Source organism: Callorhinus ursinus, unplaced genomic scaffold, assembly GCF_003265705.2.
Source record: "Callorhinus ursinus isolate GAN/ISIS: 27379988/994484 unplaced genomic scaffold, GSC_fseal_2.0 scaffold1, whole genome shotgun sequence".
In the NCBI taxonomy this organism is placed as follows: domain Eukaryota; kingdom Metazoa; phylum Chordata; class Mammalia; order Carnivora; family Otariidae; genus Callorhinus; species Callorhinus ursinus.
In genome coordinates this window covers 142,876,477-142,886,157 of record NW_027397063.1, presented here as the reverse complement: position 1 = coordinate 142,886,157, position 9,681 = coordinate 142,876,477, and positions in this window count along the sequence as shown.

Here is a 9,681-nt window from a genome sequence, read left to right as displayed (position 1 = left end):
GACTTCCTTATGTGCACATGTGGCATCTTGGGGGAGGGCACCGGCTTCCCCTGCAAGTCAGCCACAGCATGGAGTATGTGGGATGGTCCCCATTTATCCTCATGGGTTCCATTTTGTCTTTACTCATGACCACACCCGGCTTTCTTAGCTTACTGCCAACCTGGTTAATGCCACTACAGCCTCAGCGCTAGACGAAGGGACAACAGCCCAGCATAGATGCCTCTGCCAGTTTCTATGATCGCAGAATCCAATGCTTTATATAAGGTTTGTTTTTTTCTATTACTTAGAGTAGCCCTGCTTCTCTGATTGAACCCTGAGTGATACACACACACTGTCTCAGTGAATCCTCACAATGGTCCTAAAATATAGACACTATTATTATCCCTATTTCACAGGGGGAAAACTTGAGAAATGAGGAGATCGTCCTTTGTTGCTCAGCTAGTGTTTATGTAGTACACTGAGATTTGAACCCAGGGATTCTGATGTCAGAGCCTGAGTTTCAACTCTTTACACATTTTTTTCCTGAATTCCACGTAATCCAGCTTCTGTCCTTGCACTTTTTTTCCTTAAGAGATGTGTTTTCAACACTTCCAAAACTCACCTCGTTTTCAGAAAACTTTCCCCTGCTCTTTTCCTTGTTGACCTGACATTCTTTTTTGTTCTTTCCCTCTGACTATCCAAAGTTCTCCTTCATGTTTCCTTTCCTAGTTATTTTCCTGTCTTCTGTTGTGTAGCACATTCACACACAGGTGTGACTGTGCCATTCTGGCTTCAAATTGCATGTTCATCTCTTCAGACTGCTTGTCCAATAGTGATCCATCAGCCCCTTTGGCCAACCCAAACCTCTGCCATCTCCCACTGGGGGCTGCCAGAGACCCCACCCCTGCCACCCTAATAATAAAAGAGATCAAGCATAAAGCACACAGAAGGACAGAGACCAAATGGGAAAGGGACAGAACAAAGAAACGAAGAGAGGAAGCTGAGAATATCAGTCCAAGTAAGGCTACCAGAAGATCAGGGCAGAACTGAGTGAAGTCTTCAAAGACAGAAATAAACTTCCAGAGGGGAAAAAAATGGCCAGGATGCTTTTATGGCTTTCATAAAAAGAAGGGGCTAGGTCATAAACCATGGAGACAAGGGAGAAAAAATTCCCAGAGAAGAGGAACCAGAAGGACCACAGCAGGAATTTTGGCGGGGTCAACTAAGCAGTAAGAACAGATGAATCACGGATCTGTACTTCTGAAACAAATAATGCAATATATGTTAAGAAGAAAAAAAAAGAAGAAGAAGATAGCAGGAGGGGAAGAATGAAGGGGAGTAAGTCGGAGGGGGAGACGAACCATGAGAGACGATGGACTCTGAAAAACAAACTGAGGGTTCTAGAGGGGAGGGGGGGATGGGTTAGCCTGGTGATGGGTATTAAAGAGGGCACATTCTGCGTGGAGCACTGGGTGTTATGCACAAACAATGAATCATGGAACACTACATCAAAAACTAATGATGTAATGTATGGTGATTAACATAACAACAAAAAATTATTTAAAAAAAAGAACAGATGTAAAGCAAATCAACAGATATAAGACTTGTACTCATCCTAAAAGCAGGAACTAGAGCTGGGCAAAGCCAGAAGAAACCCAAGGGATAGATGTAGTGTCTGGGCCTGCTAACTCAAGAGAAGTGATCATCCAGGAAGGAACTGTTAATTCTGGGAAACTGCTAAGTCAAGAAGCATGAACCGCACATATGAATGATCTCAGCAACCCTTGAGAACAGGGATGACCCACCCAGGGATCTTTTATTGAGAAGTCTCCCCCTCCACCCCATTTTCCTCTGGGAATGGGAAACTGCAATTTTTCCAAGAATGAGAGAGGGTCTTGTGTTTATTTTTCCGCATACATACCAATATGAGAGTCGTAAACACCAAGAAGTAAACAATGAAATTCAAACCAGATCCAGGAATAAAACTTGACTGTTTTGACTCTGTAAACTTGGTAAACCTTTGCAGAGGAAAACTTAGCTGACAAGAAACTTATTAAGGCATCCAAAAGAGAGGCAAGTGTGAAAAAAATGAAATGTTTAGTCCTTAAACCCAGTGATCTTGGACCCAGGATATTCTATTTCTGAACCACATAAATGGAAAAATACTAAACAGAGAAACAACTTTTTGCCCAAAGTTGTTTAACTAAGTGTTACTTATAATAGCCTAAAATTGGAAACTGTCTATATAGGGCATAAAGCAGAATGGTTCTATAGTAATTTTATAAATAGCTTATTTTACAAAAAACTACATTACCCAGTCCTCCCTAGAATTAGATGTGGCCACATTTGCCAACGTATAAGCAAGAATGTGAGCCACTTCTAGGTCAAGGATTTTCAGAGACCGTGAGCCACTGCCATGCATTCTTTCTCCTTCTACCAGAGTCACCCTGGTTATGGAGACCCAGCCTCACTTATTTATAACAAGGCCCACAAAACCAAAGGAGCATGTTCCTGAATTATCATGGGGAAGAACCCACCTGGAACTGATACATAAATGAGAAATTAACTTCTATTGTATTTGAGCCTTTGGGCCTATGTACATGGATGTTTATAGAAGCCTAATTTACAATAACTGAAACTGGAAAGAAAGAAATCAGATGTATTTCAATGATGAATGGCAACTTAGATTAGTCTAGCTGACATTTAGATTAGCCTAGCTAAAATGTCTAGTATTACTTTTTTGTGGGTTCTTCCAATCCATGAACCTGATAAGTCTCTCCACTTACTTAGATCATCTTTGATTTCTCTCATCAATGTATGCAGTTTTAGTCTTGGATATCTTTCTCATTTCTTGACCTAATATCACTAATTCTTCCATAGAGGATGTTAAATGTTATTTCTTTTTGCACATGCAACAATATTTTAATTTTTCTCTCAGATTGATATTTGTTTCTAACTATAGCATTTTGAGTTCAAAATATTTCCTTTCACTCAGAATTTTTTAACTTTTAATTTTGATAATATTTTAAACTTAAAAAAGTTTGTGACAACAGTAAAAAGAACTCCTATATATCCTTTACACATGTTCACTAATTTTGCTGCATTTGTTCCTTTATCTCATCCCTGTGGTTTTTATATATTTGAGAGTAAATTACAGGCAGAATGCTCCATTCCTAAATATTTCAGTGTGTATTTCCTAAAATCAAAGATACTTACTTCCATCACCACTGTACAATTATCAAGGTCAAGAATTTTAACTAATTCTATTTTCTAACCATCAGATCTTATTTAAATTTCACCACTTGTCCCAATAATGACTTTTATAATAATTTGCTCCTTAACATTTAGTGTAAAGCCTGATGGCAGTCTAATTTTTTAAATTCCTTTTTAGGTATTTTGTTTGCCTCTCTGGAAGTTTTGAAAATTTTCTCTTTCCTCTTAAAGGTATAAAATTTCACCAGACTTGGACTAGATTAAATTTATCTTCCTTAGGGCCAGGTAGGAAGATATAGTCTGAAAATTTGTGCCTTTCTTCAGCTCATACATGTTTTACCTTCAGTTCTTACATTATTTCTTGTCCTTTATTTTCTCTGCTCTTCTGTAAATTCTGGTCTCTCATTCATTCAACCAGAATCTATTGGGTGCCCTTTGTGTGCCAAACACTGCCCAGTTAAAAAAAAAAAAAGAGAGAGAGAGAGAGAGAAAGAGTAATTTAACCTCAGACTAAGCAACTGACTGAACTGATCCTTCTCCAGCAAGGACACAATGCTTGGAAATTGCAAGGCAGGACACCCATCCTTCCAGGGAGTCCTGCTCCTAGAACAGAGGCTGCATGCCCCAAGACAAAGGAGAAGCCATTCAGATTTCCTTGCAGCTAAACAAGGTATTTTGAAACATGAAGATTGACAATCCAGAACCTTTGACCAGTGCTTTATCACTCAAAATAAACCACTTATATTCATATGCATTAAATACAGATGGCCTAGACATCAGAAACTTCTCTCAAGAAGTTGCCTTTTACACCTGAAACTAATGTAATATTGTGTGTCAACTATACTTCAATTAAAATACACACACACACACACACACACACACACACACACACACACACACATATATATATACAGGGTGCCTGAGTGACTCAGTCAGTTAGGTGTCCAACTCTTGATTCCGGCTAAGGTCATGTTCTTGGGGCCATGAGTCAAGCCCCACATCGGGCTCTGCACTGGGCATGGAGCCTGCTTAAGATTCTCTCCCTCTCTCTCACTTTGCCCCTCCCCACCCCACTCTCTTGCTCTCTCTTTCTCTCTCTCTTAAAAAAAAAAAAAAATACTTGTCCTGGCATTATCAACTAGAAAATCTGTTATTCTTTCTGGTGTGGATTATCAACTCTCTAAAAGTAAATAGTCATACTATAAACATGGAGCTTTTGTGGATTTAGGGACAAATAACATTTGTATTTTTTTACAGAACTTCCTCCCTTGCCACTTGCTACAGGGGAGCTACAAACACTCCCATAGTGATTTTCTTCCTTGCCTACCATAGCTCCCCTCTGGAGGTTTGTGATGTTAAAGCTAGAGAAAGAAAACAAGGCTGAAATTTCTCCTGGTAAAGATAGAGGCTGGAGCAGATGGAGAGCTTGGAGGGACCACCTATCCAGACCCCACGTCCCAGCTTTTCAGACCCAAGAAAGCTTTGTCCTGGTCTCCAGAATTGGTCAGTCTCTCATGGACTTACTCAGACCAATCAACGCACCAGCAACTGAGGAAGAAACTAGGTAATTACTGTACAATGAACAATTAGAGCACCAAGAGTGCTTTCACTCTTTGAAAACTAACAGACCTGATTTCATTTCTCGACTCTACCCCTTATAAGAGTATGATCCTGGGCAGTGATTTAATTTAACTCTTCTGAACCTTGATGTCTTCATTTGTGAAATGGGGACAATAAAAATACTACTACATAAGGCTGATGTGGGAAAAGTTAGAATAATATATATTAACATATTACTGGCACCATGGCAGGCATTCTATAAATGATGACTGCTAAAAAAATTTCATACTCATATTCACAGGTAGATACATTTTCCCACACAGACAAATTCACACAGTAATATAAATCATAATCATAATGTTGGGGGCACCTGGGTGGCTCAGTCAGTGAAGTGTCCAACTCTTGATTTACGTTCATGTCATGATCTCATGGGCGGTGAGACTGAGCCCTGTGTCAGGTTCCATGCTCAGCAGGGAGTCTGCTGGAGACCCTCTCTCTCTCTCTCTCTCACTCTCACACACTCACTCTCTCTCTCAAATAAATAAATAAATATTTTTTAAAAATCATAAGGTTGTACAATGCACAGAAAAGCAGGGAAAAGAGGAGATTGTGGCAAATCCCAGTGCCTGACATTCCTATCCCCCAAAGGTAGCAGCCAAGCTGACTAGAATAACTTGTATTTACAAGTTTATTCCTGGAAACCCCTTTCCAGACCTTGCAGGTGCTCTTCTGCTCCTTTGTTGTCTCCTTAGGACCTGTTAGTAATGACAGGTCAACATTTAAGCTGACTTTTGTAGAGAGCTCACTCCTCTTGGTTTACTGTGATCCTCAAAGGATCACAATGGGGACACCTCGGTGGCTCAGTCAGTTAAGCATCTGCCTTCAGCTCAGGTCATGATCCCAGGGTCCCGGGATCGAGCCCCACATCGGGCTCCTTGCTCAGTGTGGAGCCTACTTCTCCCTCTGCCCACTCCCCTGCTTGTGCTCTCTTTTTCTCTCTCTCTCTCTGACAAATAAATAAATATTTCAAAAAAAAAGGGGGGATCACAGTGTTCTGGGGTTGTGAAGATGCTTTAGTTGACCCACCACTGAGTCACCACAGCTAAGGGGTTATTTTTCTTCTAAGAAGTTTGAATCAAGTTTTTTTTTTTTATTTTCTTTTTATTAACATATATTATTTGTTTCAGGGGTACAGGTCTGTGATTCAACAGTCTTGCACAATTCACAGCGCTCACCATAGCACATACCCTCCCCAATGTCCATCACCCAGCCACCTCATCTTTCCCACCCACCCCCACTCCAGCAGCCCTCAGTTTGTTTTAAGGAGTTATTTTTGACCACTGCCCAAATCTTCATTTTTCTATCTGTTGACCCATAACTTTATGAAGAACTTATCATTATGAAAAATAATAGGTAATTTTAAATAGGTGTCTAATAATCATTCCCTGGGTGTAAAAGAACCCATAATATACATTTGTAACATGAATAATTTTATAGAATCATGGAAGTATAAAGATAAGCTTGTCCAGTGATGATGATGATGAAAATTCAAAAATTAGGGGTTTTTTTCCCTCCTTTCTTCTTACATTTCTGAAATATCTTTAAATCTTTTTGGGAAAGGTCTACTATCTGCTCCTTTGGATGAATTGCAATGTATGCCAGACACAGAAAAACAGGTTTATTTCCTCTATTTCATAACTAATGTAGCAAATGAAGGAAGAGTGTAGATTCATAACATGAGAACACTTAAAATAAAACTTAACTTTTTTATTAATTTGCAATCTCCCAAGAAATAATATAAAACATGTCAGACATAGGACAAGTTCAATACATACAATACATTATAATTATTCATCATTAAAAGTGAGTCTCCTATAAGCATTTTGTCAGGGATTAACACACAACATTATGTATATTCAGAAGTAAAATGAGTATCTTAAAATAAAGCTTTATGACAATTTTCAGTGATTTCAATAGAACTCACCCACACTTGTAATACAATGTTTGTTTCAAAAGGTATAATCATGTGATAGCTTGCATAGTAAATGCAGAGAAATGTCCGTCCTGCCATTGGCTTTTGGAAGTGTATTTTTCCAGAACAGTTTAGAGTTATATAGAAATTGAGATCCAGTAAACAGGTAACATTTTTGTTTTCTTTCCTGAAAGTTGTACCACACAATTTAAGAACATTTCATATGCCATAATTGATGATTTTTCTCTTCCTATCTTTAAAAAAGGCTGTATTCATAGATGTCAAATCATTCTTATGTTCCCATTTGAATTTGCGTTCAACTGGATTTTCTAAAATACTTCTCTTTCTATGTTTCCATAAACTGAAATATAGCATCATGTTTAAATTTGCTTCAACTTTGAGCTAAGATGGTAAATATTCAAGCCAAAAAGAAGAACACTCTGGATTATATAGGAAAGAAGAGGTGACTAGGAAGGAAAGAAGAGAAAGATCAAATTCTCTTTCCAGTTCTACCATTAACAAACTGGAGTCTCATTTTCTTATCCATAAATAAGCTTTCACTAAGTTTGTTTGCAACTCACTCTAATGTTCTATGACTCTAAATTATTTCTTAAAATAGCTTCATCCAAACCCAAGACCCTTGCCACTGCATTCTTTAGATAGAGGTGATGCCTACAAAAGAAAAAAAAATAAATGTCCTGACTGATTTTCCCACAAACTGCACCTTTGTTACAAGCCAGTTTTCTGGAAACTTCTGCTTCCACTGGGAGTTTACAATGCTAGGAACCCTGGCCTAGATAGAATGATGCCTGTCAAATAGGCTGTCCATATCAAGAGCTTTTTATGACAAGCAAATCCCATTTCATTCTTGTTCACGATGTGCCATCACACCAAAAGGGGGAACTGTTCTAAATATTTACTCTGTGCTTCATGTGTAAGCGTGTCTCATGTTATAAAGCGGTGAGGTCATTACTGGGCCAACTCTCTGAAGTTTAGTGGTTTCCTTCAAATGGAAGGGATGGTAGGGTTTCCCATAGTACCACGTTGAAAACCTGTATCAGGTTTCAGCTCCACTTCCAACTCCCTGTTGGGCCTTCTGAACAGAGTGGGAGGGGGTGAGGACACCAGGAGCATGGCTTTGTTCTAATGGCCATTAGTAAACATCTTCTGTTGAAGCAACTTCTGCTATAAGAAAATAATGACCATAGAAGTGCCCATGATTTTCTAAATAAGAAAGCTCCACTATTATTATGCGGCCACATGATTTATGGGCTAATGATCTCACTCAGTCTCTAGGACCCACTAAACACAACCCCCTATTCTGCTGTTTTGCTTACTGAATGTAAAAACCACAGCCTACTGACACATGACTGCCGGCTCTGCTCTTGAACATGGCCTAGCACAACCTGCCACAAACCTGTTAAGTCACATAAACAGGTGTCCAGCCAGGGTCTGTTTCCCTAGGATAATGAGTCCTGTTCTTATAATACACAACAGGATTTGTCTAACTTTCAACATTTTCCTATGACCTAACTGCAATGTTGAAAGAAAAGAATATACTAAAACCTGATCTTTCAAAAAGATAGGCTGATTTGTGACAACATGGATGGACCTAGAGGGTATTATGCTAAGTTAAATAAGTCAGACAGAAAAAGATAAATGCCATATGATTTCATTCATATGTGGGATCTAAGAAACAAAACAAATGAACAAACAAAGCAGAAGCAGACCTGTAAATACAGAAAACAAACTGTTGGTTGCCAGAAGGAAGGGACATGGGGGGATGGGCAAAATGGGTGAAGGGGAGTGGGAGATACAGGCTTCCAGTTATGGAGTGAATAAGTCATAGGGATGAAAGCATAGGGAATATAGTGAATGGTGCTGTAATTGTGCTGTATGGTGACAGATGGGAGCTACACTAGTGGTGAGCACAGCATAACATATAGAGTTGTTGAATCACTACGCTGTACACCTGAACCTAATGTAACATTGTGTGTCAACTATAGTTCAATTTAACGGAGGCAAAATAAAATAAAAAGACTGGCTGCCCCCAAACAAGATATTGTAAAAGTTATTAAATTCTGATACTTATTCAGAAAATAAAATGATACTCTTTTGATGGGAAAGTTACATTCTTCTAGAAATGAAAACATGAAAAACTAAATATGTATGTAAGAACCCTCAAACTTATAGAGGAGTAATTCTCTTTTGAACAATCCCCTAAGAAAATCCCCTAATATAGGCCTATCACCACAGATAGAAGAGCCTTGGGCAATTTGTTCAGCAAGCAAATTGGCACCTGAGACCTAATGTCCACATCTCTATCAACATTTTTTATTAAGTGAAAACTGTCGCTGTTCTACATTAAAATGGCTTTAATATTCCATTTCAATTTTTTGTGTCAAATGCCAAAGTAAGAAGGAACTCTTAATGTAATGAGAAATCTATAGAGTGAATTTTCTTTTAGCTCCTTGAATTTACTGAAACCTGGCTAAACCCAAGGACAATGTTTCTCCTACCATCCTTTTAGGAGGTGGCTGAGTTTTTCTCCCACACCTCAAGTGTCTCGGTACCAGAAGAATGAGGTACCTTAGGTGTCCTTCCAGCAGCTCCTTGCTACTTCTAGAATTTTTTTCTCTCTTCACATTCAAAAACCTCATCTCCTTTGCAATGGATGCCAAAAGTCTGTGTCACCTACCACTCCTGTTTCCTGCAACCACATCCTGACTTCTCAGACATTCTCCCTTACTCATTTTCTTTTTCTCAATTCTTTTATTATTCTTGGTTACTTCAACATCCATATAGATAATCCAGTCAATGTTATAGACACAGTTCCTTGCCTTACTTTCAATGATCTTTTGTTGTACTCAACCTTCCCCACTCATTTCTTGTCATTCCCCAAATCTTAGTGTCAACCTTCTCGTTCTCCACACACCATCTCAATCATTCTTACTGGG